Here is a 21,036-nt window from a genome sequence, read left to right as displayed (position 1 = left end):
TTGCAAAGTAATATGCAAATTGCATGCTTTTATTTTGTACTTGAGAATGATGGCTAATGTGGTAAGTTTCTGTAAAATTGAACATGTTCAGGGTTTCGAATGATTGGAGCTGGGCCCGGACACAATGATAACGAGTCCTCGTAGGCGTGGGAGACCGGGGTTCGATTCCCGGTGGGAGCTCCTGTGGTTTGGATTGCACGTTAATCAGTAGGCCCACGTCTCATATAGCCTCGCTGCTGAAAGGGACGTTAAAAATCAATCAATCAATCAAAACGAGTCCTCGTACTTCTCTGGAGCGTTAATTTTTGGCAAGTCTGCAAAGTAAGAACTTCTATCTGGTGGATTCAATCTGCGTTCTTTTCAGGGAAATAGTTATGTAAGTGTCCTCAAAATGATTTGTCTTAAACTGAATGCAGTTTGGATATTCTTTGTTCACTTTCACTTCGCGCATTTCCGTCCAATTGATTGGATCTCCATTTTCGTCACGTCTAACTGACAGGATACAAAGACATTGGGACAAAGATCTAGTCTCATACATCGCTTCTGTCAACACAATGAACGGTATATGGGTTCTTTTTCCTTGCCAGTTTAACAATCGGTTCAAGTTGTGAGAGTACAAAATTACTGCCACAGTGCTTAATAGATGTGCTTATAGCACTGTGAACTGAATCTCCCTCATTTTGTCCATGCCTAGATTCAAAGAATCGGAGAGAAATTACTCTGATGTTCTTACGTGTTTGCACCGCATACCACATCATAGCAACCAACCTGAACTCCTACTAGGTCCATCCTGTATTTCTCTAACTCATTCGTTATGGATTTTAACGCGCCTCCCTATAAAGAATTTTAATATTCCATGTTCTAAATCTCATGTCCATTTTCTTTTGCTGATGTCGTGCCAATATTATCAGCCTTGATCCGAGGATTCTGGATTGTTTCTGAAAAAGTGTATTTTTTTCTATTACAGGATGAGTTTGTTAGGCTCACCCAAACCCCCAAGCTAGAGGGCCACTCCTTGTCTGCCCGCGACTGCTTATTCAGTATCTTCGCAGCTAACCTCTATATCTAAATGCCTTCTCCTCGATCCGCAACCTGGGGCCGCGGTGGCTCAGTGGTAGAGCGTTCACCTCTGGTTCATGAGGTCGCGGGTTCCAACCCTGCTCCCGGGAAGTGAACTTTGTGGTGGACAAACAGCGTGTGCGTGGGTTTCCTCGGGATTCTCCCGTTTCCTCCCACTTTCTTCATTCCATCATTTCATTCATTTCTCATAATCACCGTCTCCGTTAGCCTAACCGACATAACCGCGGGACGTAAAACTCAAAAATGTCATGGCATGTTGATCCGCAACCTGAGGACGCCCCATGCCGTGTAAATATATATGTATACAGCCCCGCATTGATCAAGTATAACATTCTAGCTTATAAGTTTATTTACTTCGGCTGTTCCGAGCTTAAGACATATGTAAAAATACATTAGGAACAAATGATGAAGAAACTAAGTGGATAACAATAAGAAATTATATTAAAAGCAATGAGTTTATCAGTACGGGACTGTATACTTACTTTTTGGCCACTTTGTATATGTAAACAAATTGCTTTGAATATAGGCGTATCTGTCCAGTTGCGAAAGATCTGTTGCTCACAAACTGTCGTAACTCAAGATACGACTGTTTGTGAAAATGGTTTATATGCTTCATCTTAAGATACGACACAGTGACGTCATCACCACCGTCAAAACAACGCACATTACAGATGTGTCGTTTTGGGAAATTGTAGAAGTCAGTGTATGCAACTACATAGTAAAATATCTCAATTTTCGATTTTTTGGAGATACGACACTTTGTGACGCTGTCGACGATATGTTACGTTAATATTTTGTTTATTTAAAAAATGTGTGTATGTACAGTGTACACCATTTTTTTTTTTTTTTTTTTTTGTTTCAAGCAATTAAGTTACGACATTATAAACTTTAACTTAAAATGTGTCCAATATATTTCTCTTATTCTTGGACTTCCCTAATACATTTTTTTTAAAGTATTACATATGTTTTTCCGTAATACATTTTTAAAACTCATAGTACAGTACATAATAACATTTATAAAATACTTGCATGTTCTAAAAGGTCAGCGAGTTTTGGTATAAGTGTGTTTTTAATAGTACGGCTGGGGCAAGAAGTGAGTAATTGTAAAACTTCCACTTTTCTGAATTTTTTGTTATCCGGCTTTTGCCCTTCCGCCACAATTGGTCGGATGGTCATGAGTCAGTGGTAAAGCGCTTACCTCTGGTTAGAGGTCTGCACGGGCCGTAATTTTTAGCCTGAGCCCGGCCTGGAACGTGAATTTAGAATGTGAGGCCCGACCCGAGTGCGAAATATTATTTAGCATTTAGGCCTGAGCTCGCGTGATAATCAAATGTGCCCGAAATAAATCCGAATTACAAAAACTTAACAATTAACGCAAAATGGTATTTTTATTGACAGCAATTAGAGGATTAATTTTGCAGTTGTAATTTAAAAGTTCTCCGGAAAGAACGGTACAATATATATCGTTGTAGAATATATTTACAAAATGAGGCCCGAGAAATATGATTGTATATTTAAAAATTTATGGCCCGAGCCCGTCCCGGCCCATGAGGCCCCGACCCGAGTCCGAAATATGTTTTAGCATTTACACCTGAGCTCGCGTGATAATCAAATGAGCCCGAAATAAGCGCAAATTATAAAAACTTAATAATTAACGCAAAATTGTATTTTTATTTACAGCAATTAGAGGTTTAATTTTGCAGTTGCGCTTTAAAAGTTCTCCAGGAAGAAAGGTGCAATATATATATCGTTGTACAGTATATTTACAAAGGCCCGAAAAATATGATCGTATATTTAAAAATTTACGGTTCGAGCGCGGCCCGGGCCCGAAGTTATATATGCTTTGTAGGCTCGAGCCCGTGCAGACCTCTCTACCTCTGGTGCGTGTGGTCCCTGGTTCGATCCTCGGACGAGTAAGTTTATGGTGCTTAACATTGTATCCGTGGATTTTCTCGGGAGTATTCCCGTTTCCTTCCACGTTCTCATTCTACCGATTCTTGCATCATCATTTATTTGCCTTAATCGTGTCTTCCTTAGCCTAAAGGGCATAATGTAGGACCTTAAACTGAAAATTTTCATTTCATATTTTGAGTATCGCGTGCTAATTAGGGATGCGCACGAGACAAGATTTGTGGCTGTCTCGTCTCGAAAATGTGCTGTAAAATAGATGTCTCGACTCGAAAAATGTATATTTCTCTATTGGAAGTGCCGTGTCTCGACTCGAATTTTGTCAGGAAAATCCTGTCTCGACTCGTGTCGTGCGCACCCCTAGTGCTAATATTACCGTAGTGTTGTTTCCTCAATCGGAAATAGTACCGTACATTATTGATTGTTGGTATCGTGAGGAACCAAGGAAATAGCCTGTTGAACTTGCTATATATATATATATATATATATATATATATATATATATATATATATATGGTCTATATATATATATATATATATATATATATATATATATATATATATATATATATATATATATATATATATATATATATTGTTTAAACTTGGGCACAAACTGCTGGTGCGATTTAAAAAAAAAACCGTTTTAGGTTGTAAACCACCTGCTTCTAACAAATGTTCTATCTTTACATTTTTTCCTATTGTAATATTCCATGCATTCTCTGTATATATACAATCAGCACGTGCTTGTATTTATGAACAACAACCAGGTGCGTCCTACTACAAACTACTACAGTAGCAAACAACAGGAATACCAGATACATCTTTAGTCACGTGATGAAGAAGGATCCTGAGCGCCACTGCCACGTTGAAGCAGCTATAAAACCCAAAAGGACCTCCATATCTGGTATCACTCTTTGGCTGGTCAACTCCACTATCTCAGCTTGCTTGGAGCTTTGAGAAGTACCTAACCCAGACCTTCTTGCTTGCCTGGAGATCTAAGGCCTCCTAAATCCCCCACTCTGCTCGCCTGGAGCATTGTGGGAGTTCTAACCTCAGCCACCCATCCTGCGTGGCGCTTTATGGCTTTCTAAAGTCTCTTTGCTTGCGTGGAGCATTGAGAATCCTAAATCCACTCCATTTGGTTTGTGTGTGGATTCTTCCCTAGGCTGTCTGGGCCTTGGGTCACCTATTTATCCTACACTGTAAAAATTGAGGTGTTGAAACAACACAAAATGACTACCGGTACCACTTTAGCGTATTACTTTTGTGTTAATTCAGCACCAAGACATCGTCTTCCGAGCATATCAGAAATAACTAGTTACCACTTGAGAGAATTTGCATTAGTATTTATTGTTTAATACGAGCAAAGCTTTGCGAAATATCTTTGGCACTTATGCCAAGTAACGAATAATGTTCTGTGTTTTCTATAATCGGTCACAATGATATTGTTGTAAACCTGTAAATCGTCTGACAACAGTTCCACGGGCAACAGTTCTGCCATCTTATGTTCATATATGCTAAGACACAAGAATAACAGATAAAGAAAACAGATGGAAGCATAGCTATCTGTGTAACTGTTGTCAGATGATTCACAGGTTTGCAAAAATATTATTGTGACCGATTACAGAAAACAGAATGTTATTAGTTACTTGCCATAAATGCGAAATATATTTCCCAAAGCTTTACTCATACCAAACAATAAAAAACAATGCAAATACTTACAGCCAGTAACGAGGTATTTCTGATATGCCCTGAAGGCGATGTGGCTTGTGTTGAGTTGACACACAAGTAACACGCTAAAGTGGTAGTCATTTTGTGTTATTTCAATACCTCATTTTTTGCTGTGTAGTTATTAGATAAATTTATATGTTTTTTTAATAGTAATACTGTATTATACTGTTTATAACAGAAAATTTTGTAATAAAATTGATAGGATGAGAAAACGATTCCCCTGTGTGTTACTTGCTCTGCCTACCTGTATTAAGCAGAATTTTACACAATCTTTATTCATAACGGAGTTGGCGTATGACACCGAACTTTAAACACATCCTATACAGTGGAAGTTAAATTTGACAAAGCTTGAGATACTTAACTAGGCTGGAAGAATAAATCTGTAAAATATCAAATCATCAAAATTCTAGTTAATTTAAAATAAAACAAAAATAATTCCCCATAGAATAGAAAGACATCCTAGTTGTCAACACCGTTAAACAATAACAAACCTAAAAAGGAAAAACACGTCACAAAATTACAACTTATTTTATCGTTATGACTGGCAAACAACCAGACAGTGTATTTCTTTGAATAAATAATATTCTAAAATATTTCGTATACAACTGTTCTAATAAGTAGAATAAAAGTATTTTCTTTACGTAAACATAGCAGAAATGCATAATTATCAGATTTATATAGTAAATTCATGCATACAACTTGTGTCATCCCAAAAATGGAGCCTGTGTGCATATATATAACTTGAATCTTTTTGAACATATTTTCAATTGTTACATTATTATCCTTTCTTCTTTATTTTAAAAAAAAATCTTCTGCACTAAATTCCCCAAATGTCTCAAGGCATTTCGTTACGCTACGCATGTTTTTATTATTAGTATTATTTACTTTGAAAATAGTGCAACAAATGTAAAATATATATATATATATATATATATATATATATATTAGAAACATTACAAGTAACTTTCCGCAATGCAGGAGACAGTTGAGCGATGGAACATTTTTTTTGTTTTGTTGTGTTTTTTTAATGTACAGTCAGCGACAGAAGTTTCTTTTCCGTTGAATGAAATTAGTTTCGTAAATAACTTCAGAATGGAAAGATAATTTGAGTAGTTTTCAGTAAATTAAAACCAATGTAATTTTCCGTACGTCCCAAGCCTTGAAACTCGGTGAAACTGTGCACGTTGCAATTGCAACGTCATTCCTAAAATAAATTTTACCAAACGAAAAAAAAACTTTTGTCGTTGACTGTACAAGAACTACATGAGAAAAGTTCCTGGGATCACTATGAAGACTCGTTTACAACTCCGTAAATGTATTTTTTTCTGTTTTACAGTTCTATTTAGTGTAATATGCCATTACAGTCTAATGTGATGATGTTTTAATAGGAGGGTGCCCGAAATTTTTTGCACCGACTGTACTTGACGTTTAACAAAAAATTTCTGGCTGTTCATATAATTCGTAATTTTGTTCGTTATTCTATTTCAAATTAACATGGAAAACTGTAAAAAATTTATTAGGAATTATAGTTTTGGGAGTCAATACCTTTATTTATATTTTAAATTAGTTATAAGTCTTGTATATGGATGTGTAAATGGATTATTACAATTCTTACGGTGTCAGTGCTATCTGAAAACATAAGGCCACTATTGGACGGAACTTTTCAGATCAAATAACCAATCTAAAATTCGACAGAATTTTCAGGACCACCCCTCACCTCTCTTTTAGATACCTAGGTTCTTCTAAAATCTAGTTTAATCCAGATTTTACCAAATTTTATTCGTTTCAAAGCCCCACCGCTAAAATGCTTTGTTTTGATTGGAGGATAAACCCACGCTATGATATTAGGGCGCGATTATTCCCATTCCCTGCAAGAATTTCACTGAAGACGCCGGACTAAGATCTTCCCAGCTCAGAAAGTCAAAAAGGAGCTAGAAAAGCTGCAAATAAAGGTAACATTTGGATTTTATTAACGTGTAAAATCGTTGGAAGTCTCAAGGAGCCAAAAACTATTAAATTTCATAGTAAAAAACTGGAATAAAAAGCTGAAATAGTAAGTGCAATATAGTGACGCCATGATTTCATCTACCGATCGCTATGGACAGGATTCAGAAGTAGTGTGATTTCCGTTTTTTTTTTCTTTTCCTAAAACCGGTTCTGAAGATCAGTGTTTCCCCTGATATTTTCACCTTCCAATTTTCCTGCTAATTGAGGGTTATAAGACCTGTCCATATATAGATTTGTGTATGTAGGTAGCGAGTGATTTTTTTTGACATATATGGCAGTATTTATTTTCTTTATAGTTAGGATAGTAATCATAATGCACGTGTAAATTTACAGTAAGGGCTCCTATCTGACTCCCAAATTGGGAGTACGGCTTCCAGCGGGATGAGTTGAACATGTAGTTTGTTCCGGGTTCCTGCCCCTTCAGGGCAGGGGTCCTATTGTTAGTCAACACTTCGATATGTCCCCTCGGGGCATTGATTGAACAGGTTGATTTTAAGAATGTGATTTAGTAAATACAAGGGCCAGTTGGCCCTGTTCCTTTCTTTCCCTTTCCTTTCGAGCCGATTTAAAATGGTAAAATCTGAATGTTGTTTGTGTATATTTATTAGTATAACATGTATTAATGATAGTGATGATTGGTGTGTATTGGCATGATGTGTCTTGTAGTTTAAGTAGTATGTGTATATTTGTAATGTAGTATCAGTGGTAGTGGTAGTTAAGTGATGAAAGAGTGTGTGAGATAATTAAATATGGACAGTGTAGTATTTGCTATGCGATAATTTTTTTTATTATTCCGTCATTAAGGGAACTCATACACAATATTTAAAAGTGAACGTAATATAGTACAATAATTCCGTGTACAAGGTCACATTCAGTTGTTCAAGGGTTGATTATATCGTCGCTAGCCCCTAGTGTCAAAAGTTAGTACTAACCGCCATTCGTATGTCGATGTTCTTAGTGATTTAGTTTCCATGAAATTGACCTTTCTTTTCGAAATAAAACCTAGAAGGTATAATTCACAGCCCATATGAATGTACAGTTAGGTCAAGTGACCCAAAATTAATATATCCTGAAAATTACAACATTCTGCTTAGTCTAGAAATCGAAATATTTAAGTAAATAAACAATACGTAATTTTTTAACAGAAGTCGGGCGATATGATGCTAGTTCTTCGCTTTGAAATTATATTAAATGTTCATTTCTTTCTTCGTGGCTGCAGAATTTCATTGTTGCTGCAGAATTTCATAAACATTAAATATTATCGCAGATAATTCTATTTTCAGTGAACATACGTAGGATTTTTTTTTCGTTCTTAATAAAGCTACCAGGTATTACATAGTATTGTGTGTGTGGTGAAAGAGTCTTGAGTTCGAGTGAGGTTGTCGTGCGGTGATCGGAATGGGAAATGTTTGTAGTGATTATAGATTTTAAAGTGTTATGATGAAATGTGTATATAGGCTGGGCGTAGATAGAGGAGACAGGGTGTTTGTAAAATATAGCGTTGTAGTAAATGAAAGGAATGATGATATGAATATTATATGAATATTAATATGAATATGAATATGAAAGTATATGAATATTGTAGTAAATGAATATAGAAGATAGGACACCCATATAGTTAAATATATAGTAGCCCAGTGAATACTTCGTCACGTGTTGATGTATATATATATATTGAATAGATACGTGTAGCTACAAACATCTCAGGTTCTGACCCCTGCACCATAATATCACGCGGACCGGAGGGCGATATATAGTCGGACTATGGTAATACTTTGTAGTTTAATGTGTTATAGTAATAATCAACCATAGTAATACCATCTGATAGAATGGGTAGCATCATATAATCGCTGACTAGACATATTGAATAATAAATTATGAAAAGACAGTAGTAGTTATACAACAGGGCTGTAGTGAATTATATTTTCTGGTCGGTTTTAAAAATAGAATATCCTGCTCCGTGAGATTTTTTTTTTCTTCACGTCACCTACTCGGGCTAGCTTACAATGTTCATGGAGGTGACAGCTCTGACAGGGTTACAGAATCAAAACAATTAGTTATTAAAATTTATTATCCCGTACCCGGGCATCGACCTCTCCCCCTTGAATATTTTCGTTTTCTTTTCTTAGTTTCCAAACTAGATAGTGATGGAAATTAATCTATGCCTCAGAATTTAGCGCATTCTGCGAAGGGGAGCTATCGGTGAGGTTTGGCAATAGAAATCACCGATCCAAAATTCAGTTTATTTAATTTTTTTTTATTTTGGCAAATCACTAATTAGGGATATCTTAGCTATTACTCGTTTCATTACTGTCCTAGAACCTTCTTAGTTCTTATGAGGGGTCGAATGTTTTTTTTCCTTACTTAGAGATTTCAAAATTGGGGACGCAGTTACCTGGTCCCTTCTCCCTCTCCCTTTATCCTGCTGGTCTGGGCCGGATACGGGGATCGGATTTCAATCTTACAAGCAAATTCTTGTGGGATTGGGATCTGATGGACACAGAACTTGCATCCTTGGCAGCAGGGCCTCCCTCCTAGTTTACGTATTTAAGTAAACTACCCTCTTTCGGCATATGTGAATATTTTTGGCTATGAGTTGTTATATATTTAAATTCGATCACTCTTCTGTGTAGTGAGTAGTACTTTAATCTTTCTCCTTTCGTTGGCGCCGCTTTCTCTCCCTTGTCTCTTCCTTCTTACTTCGAGATTTTTTTTTAATTTTCAACCTTCCCCCCCCCCAGATTTTGAACTTGTTGCTTACGATTTATTTAACGTACAACTCTGATCTGAAATTACCAGCTGAGACGTTGCAAGACACGATTCATGGATAGAGTAGATAGTGATTGGGTCCTCCATCACATTTTGACCTATTGCCAAAATGAATAACGACTTCATATTTGACGACACTTCAATTACGTTCTTTCACCGTCGTCCCCTTAAGTTTTTTTTAATCCGTTGGTCACTTTCCTTTCTGTTTTGGTTTTCGTTTACCTTGTAGTTGATCCGGGCCCAGAAATTGTATTTTGGTTTATCTAGTTATATCTTTAGGAATGTTCTGTGTTACGTGCCTGCCTCACAGTTTTTTTTAAAATTATTTAAGCACTAATTGAATATATGAAAGTTAAAATTTATAGACGCGCGGTATCAGGTAAAATCATTTTTTTTCATATGTAATGTCGGAAATCATTTGTTTTCTTGGACAATGTTTGCAACCTTTTCAAAAATTATTGTTGGGGTGATTAATTTAAATGTGTGCGCATTTATAATAAATATATATATATATAGAAATGAATACGTCGAAATGTATATGTATTTAGTATGTGAATATGATTTTACAGTAAAAGTATGATATTAAATGTATTATATGAATATATGTAAGAGCGCTCGTGTCTGTCCCCCCAAACGTGTATTGGTTGCTATAGTTTACCAGTAAGTTTATCGACGAATATAAGAATGTAGATTTTGTCAAGAATACCGCCGTGCACTCACGTAATTTTCCTTTTATTCTGAATAAATGTAAACGATAACCTATGTAATTATTTAATGGCATGTATTAAAAAGTAACGGCAGGTCTAAACGTAACCCACATCATGATGAATATTATCCCTGAACTACCAACCTAAAACCATTGTGGAAAGTGCACCTTGAATCCTTCTCACCTGCATATGTATCCTGTGACTTGACCAGTTTTTTTTTATCCTCAATTTAAACCATCATACTCCGTACTCCTGTGGAAGATCGTTTTAAATCCGAACCATGTATACATATATACGAAAGTGATCCTAAGGAAAGGTCTCATGACGTGTCCCAGTGTTGAACAAATAACTTGAAATTATTCAATTAATAAGTTTGGAAATGGACTGTCTAAGAGGAGAAACATCCTCTGGCGAAAGTGATTTTTTCGAAATCCCTAGATGGGTATAAACGTCGCAGTGTGCGAGTGCAGATATAAACTGCTAAGAGTTACAAACTAAATATAGTCGATGAATGGTTCTTATAAACCAATAGTTATATATATATAGATATATATATAAACACAAACTAAGTTATATGGAGCGAAATGTTTTGGACACTACGAGTAGTGCGTGATTTGTGATTTGAACGCTCAGAATTATTAATATTTTATTTCTCAATGTGAGGTAGAGACTCATAAGTCCTAATACATCTAAAAGTTTTTTTTCTTTTCTTTCCTCTTTGTCCATATATTTTTTTTAAGTGAAATAAGTGTCTCTTTGCGTATGTCGCAAATCATAATTTTGTTTTAGCATGCCTAAGATATAATACATGTAATTATTTTTTCTTTTTCCATTTGTCAAGATGATTGAATATATAAAAATTTACTAAAATATAACTCTATGTATTTTATTAATATATAACCAAGAACTTGTGCTTTTAAGATTTTCTTTGTAATTATTTTTCTTTTTTTTCACTATGAATGTAATAAACTATTTGTACCTTTGTAGTTAGTTGGTTTCCTTTAAACATATATACACTGTCCTGAGTGAGTGAGCGTGTGAATGCATGATAGATTTAATATAAGTAATTTTAGTGATATCATTTGTCATATTAACATCTGTAATATATGTGTCATGTTTTAATATATGTGTTAAGGTAAATAACCTAGGTCATGAAGGACCGCTACTAATGGTTTAAATCGGCTCTAGGAGTGAAACGGAAATAGCAGGATAAGCCTAAATACGACATCTTTCTTCCAGAAAGTTGAGACTCTTATTGATACGATACATAAATTTATATTGAGTTTATAAGTTTGATTTTTTTTTCTTTCTTGGCTAATTCATATGTGTGGTTGATCCTAGAAAACAGAGTTCAGATGCTGGATGGTTATCAATCACCGGTTAGAATAACAGTACAAAGAATGATTTCACTTTTCTCATTTCCAGGTCTAGGTCTGGGCAACCCCACGATCGTGGTGCCTGGAGCTAGGTCTGGGTGGTATGAGGGAACATGTGTCTATTCCGAAGCATTCCAAAACTGATTAGTCGTTAATAACATTTAGAATGATTCATCTTTCAAGGACTTTCTCGAATTCTTACTATATTTCCGGAATTATCCAGTAATCTGTTTCTTATTACAATACCCTATTTCTTTTTCTTTCTTCTTTTTCTACCTCCTTCTTTTACCCTTCTACTTTCTTCTCTTTCTTTTCTATTTCTGAATGAAAGAAAACGGAGTCATGACTGAGAGTAGTCGCTATTGGCACGGTCAATAAGTTGTTTCGATGAGTTTTCTTCGGGAGTCCGATATGGGATAATTAACAATGAGATGAGTATGCATTGAGGGACGAACAATAACAAGAAAGTTTATTGGAATTTACTTTATTGGAGAATAATCTGGATTTCAATTAGTAGGTGATGTTTCGTAATCGCCCTCGTTCAAAGAGAATTAATTTTAGCGACTCCTCTACATTGCTCTTTTCTTCGTTTACTACTACTTTTTTTTTACGTTTTCTTTCATTAGGATTTTAAAAAAAATAATGAAATGTAGTATATAAAGTATTCCATGGATGCAACGGTGCGGTATCGTACATCATACGCGACCTTAGCCTGTGCAGGGCATAGGGAAAGGGATGCCTGCGGGGTCCTTCACCATTGCATGGCATAAAATTAAAAGTAAAAATATTCACGACAGAATATCGCCCATCAAAAATCAAAGAAAATAGAGAATTGTTTTCGATTTAGCGACTGTGTTCGTTTATTAATAACAATATTACTTAGAGCTGCTTAACATAAGTAATACCTCTTCTTTTTTTTTTTTTTTTTTTTTGCTTTGGCCTGCCATGAATTTGTTGTCCAAAATGACTCCTCCTGAATGTTATTTTGTATGAAGCTAGCAATTGAACACTGGCTAATAAATAACCTCTCTAATTATTTCTTCCAGCGCAGTTGTTCTCCATAAATTTGAATATGGGATATGCAGTCGAATGGTTGTTCCACACTTCAGTCGCCAGTCAGACACTCAACAAAGCAGGTTGCAGGTTATGAAAATTCAGAAAGTAATACCTCAAGATTTTGGCAATAAAATAATTTAACTAAAACGAGAAGGTGTACAAAGTTGCGACCATTTTGACACAATTCTCCCTATTCGCTTGGTAATGCTTCTTCTTCTTCTTCTTCTTCTTTCTTTTTCTTTTTTTTTAACTTCATACTGCCCAAGGATCTTATAAAATAGAGGATCTGCCCTTACAACAAAATCTTGAAGCCATACGTCACAGTTTTGCCACCCCTACTCTGCCCACTCCACCCAATAGGATCGCAATGTTTTGAGCCAACAAACATGGCGGAAAAGAAAGTAGCCAATCAGACGATGGCGGAAACGAGAGTAGCCAATCAGACGATGGCGAAAACGAGAGTAGCCAATCAGACGTGCCGATGCTCGGTTGTTTTTTGGCTTCATTATTTAATAGGATGAAGATACATAAGGGCAGATCCTCTATTTTATAAGATCCTTGATACTACCTTTGTACGTAGATTCTTCCGTTAGCTCAATGTCCTGGTTAAACTTCGAAACTTCCTCAGAGTTAAAAAAAAAAGAAAAAAAGCCTATGTTGATGACGTCCGACATGTAAGTGTTAGAATAGCGGAGGAAATGACAGAGGAGAGTGCAATTGGAAGGGGAATCCGACAGGAATGCTGACATTTGCTAACATTATTAATTATCTGTCTACAAGAGATAGTGAAAAGGAGCCTACATAATGAAGACAGCATTTCAGTAGGAGATAAAGTGATTAGGTGTATACGCGTTGCAGACGATATGGCGCTTGTTATGAAATCTGAAAAGAAAAATTAATAAGATGTTAGAAGACTTAAGAAAGGGCTGTGAAGAAAATGGGATGAAAATAAATGTTAGAAAGACGAAAGCACTGGTGATTGGAACGAAGTGGCCGTTGTGAAATATAGAAACAGGAGGAGAGAAATTAGAACAAGTGACTAGTTTTCGATACCAGGATAGCATTGTTAGTAATGATATGAAGTGTGAACGTGAAATAAAACCAAGGATAGAAATGGTGAAAGAAGCCTTTAGCAGGAAGAAAATACTATTTTGTGGGACTTTGAATAAAGAGTTGAGAAAAATACCCATGAAATGAATCGTGTGGAGTATTTTGGTGTATGGAACAGAAACATGGATATTACTCCAAAATGATGAAAAATGTAAGTGTGGAGAAGAGTGGAGAGAATTAGCTGGATTGAGCGGAAAACGAATGAAAGTGTGTTAGAAATGATGGGGAGAAAAGAACACATTTAGATATTATTGGGAAAAAACACAGAGAAACTGGTTGGGATATTGGCTAAGAAGGAACTGCATCACGAGGGATGTGCTAGAGGGTATAGTAACAGGAAAGAGAGGGAGAGGGCGAAGGAGACTACAATTGATGGACGATATCAAAACAGAGAAATAGTAGTGAAGACGAAAAGGTTAGCGGAAGACCGTGGAGCATGAAAGTTTCTCAGCTGCGGCAAGTAACTTGCCAATAATGGCAGAATGTCTGTGATGATGATACGATGTGTTATGTGCACGCGCCCATCGAAGTGTGTGTATTTCCAATTGTGCTTGTGTGTCGGGTTTTTGCGCCCTTTGGAAAAAAATTCCTGTGGGCGTTCCTGATTGTATCCATTGTAAATTTGAATCTTATCCAAATATTTCAGACTCACACACAAGCATTTGCTTATGTGAGCCATTTTCTATCTTTTTTATTCTTTGCATAAAAAATACAAAAAAAATTCGCAATATAGAAATAAGTGCATTGAATTAAGTTACCCGACACTGGGAGATAGACATGACTTCTGGAAGTCCGAAGTCCTGTCATCTCTGAATACCGGGTACGTTAAACTCTACTAATAATGGGAATCTAGGAAGCCCGATTTCCTTTAGAGAAGTAATAGCACTTATAAGTAGAAAATTTACTTGTTAATTTCTGTAGCAGATATTTTTCTTATTCTTTTATTTTATTTTCATTAATATTTTGTATATTGCTATTTTATAATTTAATATGTTTATGTATTTTTATGTATATTTTAATATATTGGATACATCCAATATATTCATTTTCTTCTTTATATAAATAAATAAAAAACAAACATTATTGCTCACCAGGTGAGAAAAACTAGCAATAAGTATAGTGATGATCAATAATCCAAATTTTATTATGTACCACTATTCACAGTTTACATCCATGGAATTTAACTTAGTTTGTTGCCCTTCAAATCACTTTATAAGGAAGTTACCAGAACTAGCAATAGCCTTAATCTTGAATATTTAATGGTCGGAGTCCACTTGTGTACATATTTCCAACCAAATTTGCTTAATTTGGTAATTTATAAATAGGCGGAAATAGGTCTGATTCGTTTTAATTTTAAAGTTTGTATTTAAATAACAAAAATTGAAATTTCACGTTAACAGATTCCATAGGCCATCTCTCATTCGTCGACTTAATTTGGTTTATTGTCGTCCAATACGTAATACAGTTATCTGGAAACTAGGGTAAAAGACATTAAATTAAAATAAAGCCAATACTATTTTTAGTGTTGCGTGACTGATTCTTTTTTCTGTTTCTCGTGACATCAAAGCTTACCAGACGTCAGAGGCGTGGCATTGTCCGTTAACGTAATATCCGTGCGAGACAAAAAGATATACAGCGTTATTTTCTCGACTTAAAAAAATTCCTATAATAGCTTCCTTACTAGATTTTTTTAAAGGCATCTATATAATGGTGATTTCGGAAATTTCCCTCTAGAAATAGATTGAATACACGGGGATAGGTTGAAATATAGTGATGCAAATTCACTGGTAACCACAAAGGGCATGAATGGAGCCACCTAAGGTTTCTGCGGGAATTATGTGTTTCAGGAGGGAATCCCACTGGGCCACCTTTGGAAGCATCACTGTATATTGCAAGGATTCGTACATCCACAAGTACTATAAGCCACATGTTTCACTATAGACACGTGCTTTCACGATTTGCAAACAAATAGTACCCTAACAGCACAATTACATAGCAGGCATGATATGCCTATCATGTTCCCTCAGGTACATGGGAATGTGTCCTGTATGTGCCTTATGTACCTCTGAGAGAGAAATCCCATGGATAGCAAGTGATAGTCACAGTCTATGCCCGCCCCTAAGCACATGCCTGACATATAGACCTACCTGGGGAACATTCCTAATATGTTTCAGGTGAGTTCTTCATGCCGTAAGCGTCAATGAACCACAAAATTACTTCCCCAAAATATGTTAAATCGCCTATATGCGTAATGTGTTTACATTAAGGTGTCTAAACAACATTTTAAAGAAGTAAAAAAATGTACCCCAGGGTGGGCGCGAACCTCCAACCTTTGGATTACTAGCCGCGTGCTCTCCCGACTTGGCCACTGAGGTAATGGAGAGAACCTCGCTTGTAGAGAGACAAATTGTTGAGGTCTTTTGAATTTGGCTAATCAGAGTGCTCCTTTAACCGCTTATATTCGAGGATAACCGTTTGAGATCAGATAAAATCTGCTCGCCATGTAATTTTATTACCAAATGACTAGTGTCTATTTATTTATTGCATGGTTCTTCCATATTCACTTTTAAATGATCGGCGACAGTTGCCATCTAATAAAGTTGATGCGTTTGTTGCTTCTAGTACACAATCGCTTAGAAGAAGAAGCATCAAATGCATCAAATTTGGGAGATGAATTTAGAACACCTAAATGGCGCATGCCTAGCACATCTGGTAGTGTTAAGAGTATCTGAAACAGTATGCACCTAAAGGACGTACCTAGAACATGACAGATATATGTCCCAAGTGACGACATTAAAACAAACGACTGTTAGAGTGCGAAACTGAGCCAGGTATATAAATCCTATATTTGTAGTACATAGTTGCAATTATCAATTAGGTGTAACACGTACCTAAAACTGTAGGTAGCTGAAATACATACTTAGCGCATGAATATCATATGTGCCAAGTGTCGGGTACCTAAAAAGTAGCTGGGATACCTAAATGGCACATTTTCTGCTCTTAGGGTAGCAGACGACAGAAGAAAGTTACACTTTCAGAAAGAGACGTAGAGGACACGGAGAATCACGAAGAAATACGACAACCCCTCCATAGATTCTCCCTCCAAAGGGCGGCTATAAAAGAGGACGTTGAAACTAAGAAATCATCAGTGTCTTAGTGTACTGATCATTGAGTTCAGTTGAGAGTTTGCCGAAGAAGATTATACTACTTATATCCTACATTTAATACATTTATTTTAGTGTGTTCATAAATTTAGATATAATCTTATAGAAACTTTGTACGATATTTATATACAGTATTTTTATCACAAAGAGGTGAAGGGTTACAACTCCCTGTGCACTATTGGCTCCACCTACAGAATATTAAAATATAAAAAGTTGTTCCAAAACAATTGAGAAAATAAATATCTACATTTGACAACACTGCGTGTAATCTTGACAGGTTTTACAAGTAAATCTCGGTTATTCTAGTAGCAATAGCAATAGATGGCATGCACTTATAGCGCGGATGTTAAATGCTGGGCGAAGTTGAGTAAGCCTCTTTCTCTGTACCTCTACACATGTTTGTGTTTTGTGTTTTAAGCATGAAATGGATAAGAAGGAAGAGCAGGGGTGTGTAGGAGAAACTTCACAATCCAACGCTATGAAGTTTTTATTCACCACTTTTGACCCAAGTGTTGATGTCTTTCGGATCCAGATGTGCAAAGTATCCTAGTTGGAATCCATAAAGAAAAAGTTATCTGCAATTTGTGTTCTTCATGATGCAATTTCACACGAAGCTACCGTATAGCACGCCGCTACCTGACTGAATGGGCACCCCAGTCTGTTTATTGAGCGTGTGCCTAGTTCGTGACGTCATATACGTGAGTTTGGTCCAGGGGCGTACGCAGAGGGTGGGTCCTGGGAGTCCGGACCCCCGCCGAAATCCCGACTTTTTTGTAAATGCAGTCTACTTTTAGGGGCAATTTTAGAAATGTTCATATAATTTAGCCTCAAATTGTATTTGGAACCCCCCGAAACGCTTTAGACCCCTCCCGAAATAAATTCCTGCGTACGTCCCTATTGGTCTATCCATTGGTTGTATTACAGAGGGTACGAGTTTCCCACTAGATGTACAATCAAACATTTCAACCATACCAACCTAATACTTAACAATTTGTCCTACGTATTTTCCTTTGATGGTTAATAACTCCGTAAGTAAACGTCTGCATTAGAAAATATTTCACATGCTTTCTAAGGAAGTCAAGGTCCATCTCCAATGCCAAGTTTGATCTAGGTCAGATAGGTTCTATAGGTCCTTTACCTTTATCAGAAGATAATAGCTATTTGGTATCTGAATATTTAAAATAAAATTTCCTGTGTGCTTTGTATATAGTTTGATTGCAAGAAAAGTCAAATTGGTATTTGGAGACGAATTTCTTGTTTAGAAAAAATACGTTTAAAACAAGGAGTACAAAATGTTGGTAAGAAGAGTAACGTTTTGAACAGATAAATTTTCCTTCAGGGTTCCCACAGAATTGGAAAACCTGGAATGCCCGGAAAAATCAGGAAATTTAGTTACTCGTAAAAAGTCCTCGAAAAGTCAGGGAATTTTATGAATTTGATTTGACTTCTAGTCTAGCTTCCCTTTCAGCAACTAAGCTGTATGAGACGTGGACCTATAGTCCGAACGTGGGAATCGAACCTAGGTCTCCCATGCCAAAGACGCGTATCCTACTCTAACCGCTTAGCCATGAGGGAACTAAGGAAAATTTCATAAAGGCCCTTTGGTCGGAAAAGTAGTTTTTTTAACATACTATGAAAAAATGAAATTAAATCTTTAAGTTTTACGTCCCACGATTATGCCGGTTAGGCTAAAGGAGACGGTGATTATGAGAAATGAATGAAATGATGGAATGAAGAAAGTGGGAGGAAACGGGAGAACCCCGAAAAAAACTCACAAGCGCGGTGTTTGTCCACCACAAAGTCCACACGGCGCGAGCTGGGATCGAACCAGAGACCCCAAGCACCGGAGGTGAACGCTCTACCACTGAGCAACCCTGCTCCCGTAACATATACTATATAGAGAGTTGGATGTTTGTAAATCTTGACTTGAAAAAGTCAGGGAATTCGTGCTCGCCAAACAAGTGGGAACCCTGTCCTTTAAAAAAAAAAAAAAAAAATGTTATAATAGCAAACATGAAGTACTGTAAGCTGGTTCTATTCCCGATCAAGTAAGTTTATGTTGGTGGACAACATCATATTCGTGGGCTTTCTCGGGATATTCCCGTTTCCTTCTACACTGTCATTCCACTTATTCTTCCATCATCATTCAATTGCCTTACTCATCATCCTACTCCCTTAGCCTAAAAGGGCATAAGCGTGGGACGTTAAACTGCAAGATTTCATTTCATTTTCATTTTGTAATTATGTTAACAGGTACTGGCTGAAGCTAACTGAAAATTAAATGGTATAATAAAAAGACAACATATTATTGACCAAGACCACTTCGGCCATTATTTTATTTTCATTCCTCCCATTAAAATAAATTCAACATAAACAACCAAGGGGGGTTCGACGACCTAAAGAGAAGAGGATATTCGATGACTTAGTGTGTTCTACAGGCAATTGCCTTCCTCAATTTCTTGTTCGGGTACTAAATTACTAAACGAGAGGTCAAATGTAGCTCTATTTTCTTTCCCCCATTTGCTATCTCCCATTAGATGACACTCGAAAAGACAGTAAAGACTCATCAATGTGACGTCAATGATGGTAATTGTTGGATCACGTGACTTACGAGGTAGCTGTGCACCACGCCTCAGTGCTTGGATCGTGTTGAAGAATCAATTGAAATGAGCGTTAATTGACCTCTTATACAAGAGCTGTAAGGGTGTGTTGTTGTTGTTGCTTTTTCTTCTTGTTTGTTTGTTTGTTTGTCCTTCAGTTGATGTTAGCACAGCTGGCAGGCGCTAAAACGATTTTCTAAAACAACAAAAAACACAATAACAAAAATTGTCTAAAAGGTAAAGGAACAGAAAGACAAACACAACAACACGGCGTTATTGAGTTCGTTGTAGAACGACGCCCAACTTTTACAATGGAGACATTTTATACATACGGAAAGAGCCCTCGCATGGTTATATGGTTGGCGTACACGCATTTTAGCGTGGAAAATCCATGTTCGATTCTCGGTGGGAACTTTTGTGCTTCGGATCATACGTTAAGATCTCCATGTCTCATACATATTTAATTCAGCACACGACTTTTGGAGTTCCGAACTCAAAATTTATGTCCACTAAATTCCACCGAAAAGAATCTTCTCCACTCAAAACAAGAATTTGTCGTCCAATAAGTACCAAATTTTAAGTTTTCATTCGTTATCCGCACTTTCTCGTTCCCCGGCAGTATTAGCGTTGAATTTTATTGAGTCCTTACATTATCAACAATAGTACATGTAGGACCAAATTTTCTTTAAAAAATGTTACAAAAAAGTAGAAAAGATACCGAAACGCAAACTCAAGAAGGCATGAGATGACAAATAAAAGATTGTGCAGAATGTACAAATGCTAACGCGACAATATGAAATCTTGCTAAACCTATAAACAAATTTCCCTCAAACTGACATTTTTCTGCACACGTCTAGATTTTAGACTTGAAACACTACAGGTTGTACTTTTGGTGGAATTTTAATTATACTACATCCCAAACACCGAAAAAGTCTAACTAACACTTTCCAACATTGAGATGATGAATATTCAATTCATTTGTATTTCACTCTTCCTCGAAATGTCAACAAATAAGCTGATAGTAATTTACATTTTCTGATGTTCAATTAAAAACATACATTTTTCAAGTGACCAAATATCTAGACGTATAGAATTTGGTACAAAAATATTAAAATAGTGTTTGGGATGTAGCTAGTAGAGACCTGCACGGGCCGAATTTTTCGGCCCGAGCCCAATCCAGCCCGAATGTGCCTAGGCCCGGCCCAGCCCGGGCCCGAAAAGTTTTGGAGATTTTCGGCCCGAGCCCGGCCCGGTTTTAAATTCTTGGCCAAAACCCGGCCCGGGACTGATAAATTTTAAAAGTTTCATTTTGTAACATAGTTCACGGGCACACTTCTTCAACGTTTTCCTTTATCCTAATTATCGTTTAATGAAAGTCAATAATTATTGCAATTAATTGGTCCCAGCCCGGCCCGACCTGAAGAGAAATCAGTGTCGGCCCGCCCAAGCCCGGCCCGGCCTAAAGAAATAACAGAGTTGGCCCGCCCAAGCCCGGCCCGTGCAGGTCTCTAGTAGCTAGTATAAT

At 36.6% G+C, this 21,036-nt stretch overlaps 1 protein-coding gene across 1 annotated transcript in view; it reads right to left on the bottom strand.

Moving 5' to 3' along the window:
- Positions 1-21,036, bottom strand: part of LOC145689883 (GTPase-activating Rap/Ran-GAP domain-like protein 3) — a 641,847-nt gene that overhangs the window by 464,215 nt on the left and 156,596 nt on the right. The window lies entirely within an intron of this gene.

This window comes from Thermobia domestica, chromosome 7 (genome assembly GCF_964235325.1).
Source record: "Thermobia domestica chromosome 7, izTheDome1.hap1.1, whole genome shotgun sequence".
Classification (NCBI taxonomy): Eukaryota; Metazoa; Arthropoda; class Insecta; order Zygentoma; family Lepismatidae; genus Thermobia; species Thermobia domestica.
The sequence above is the reverse complement of the archived record's forward strand: the minus strand, read 5'-3'. Positions and strand labels throughout refer to the sequence as shown.